This window comes from Olea europaea, chromosome 2 (assembly GCF_002742605.1).
Source record: "Olea europaea var. sylvestris chromosome 2, O_europaea_v1, whole genome shotgun sequence".
NCBI lineage: Eukaryota > Viridiplantae > Streptophyta > Magnoliopsida > Lamiales > Oleaceae > Olea > Olea europaea.
This window is the reverse complement of record NC_036238.1, coordinates 30649833-30651063: the sequence shown is the minus strand read 5'-3', so window position 1 is coordinate 30651063 and position 1231 is coordinate 30649833.

Genomic DNA, 1231 nt, shown 5'->3' with positions numbered 1-1231 from the left:
TCAAGCCATTAATGAAATATTACCCTTCAAGTCCTCAATCTCTCAATATAATAAATTTCAGTTGTTGAGCCCTTTTGTTTTTGCAACCCATGTATTCTTTTGTTCAATTCAAGTTCTTCACTTTTCAAAGTATAAAATTTGATCTCTGAACTTTGCTTCCAATAGCCAATTTAGTCCTTCTACTTTGGATTTTGTCATTTTACGCTCTTTTTTACTTCATTCCTTCAATTCCTTTTCATTCATAAAATTTCACCTATTAAACATAAAATGCAAAAATTTAAAATATAATTTGTCATAAGAACCATCAAATATCGTTATTTAAGGTTCCGAATAAGTGTATAAAATACACTTATCATTTAACAAACAATCACCATCAAAAAAAATTAAGTGAAAACAGTTATTTTTCTCTCTAAATAAAATTCAGGACCCTTTTCAACCGTATTTTCTACACTTGTCCAGCCTGCCTTCTCCCTTAAAGACACAACGACAGTGCAGAAGGTGCATTGGGAGAACGTCTAGAAGAGACCAGCAGTCAACTCAATATTCCCCAACCTAGCATACGAACGTATTCTATCCATATTCTCTGTGAGAGATTAAGAGATCTAAAAATGCCGGGGTTTTGGACTTTGCAGATAGGCATTTGTCTTTTGAATACTTAGATACAGGTTGGCGAGGGAGATTTTCTTTTCTTTTTATGGTTGCTTTTGGTTTATTCGAATGTGAGGGTAAATCGCCTTTTCACCCCCTCTTAACACTTGTTTTGACAGCAATAGTCTGAAAGAAACTCTTTGCTACAAAAATTGAAGGTCGAGGAATGTGGCTGCAATTTTTCCTTACTGTAAACGTATTGATAATTGATGTTTGGCACTTTATTTTTTCTTTTTCAAATTTCTCAGAGTTCTTTTTTGATTCTAGACTATTGTAAAAATGAGAGTTCCAGACATGAAATATTTAAAATTGTGGTAGACTTCAAATAAGCTAACCGAATCAACTTAGATGAATGAGAAATATGGAATTCATGGCTAGTTTGCACATTGATATCATAGAGCACATCAAAGCTTAGAGTGAGATATGCAACTTTAGGTAAAATGTATGATTAAACAGGGGACTAGGAGGAATCATCCGCTGTTACTTCTATCTGACCTTGGTACGAACGCAATTGGTATCTCCTAATGTCAGCTTCTAAGAATCTTTTCTTTTTCTTTTTTTTTTTTTTTTTGGGGGGGGGGGG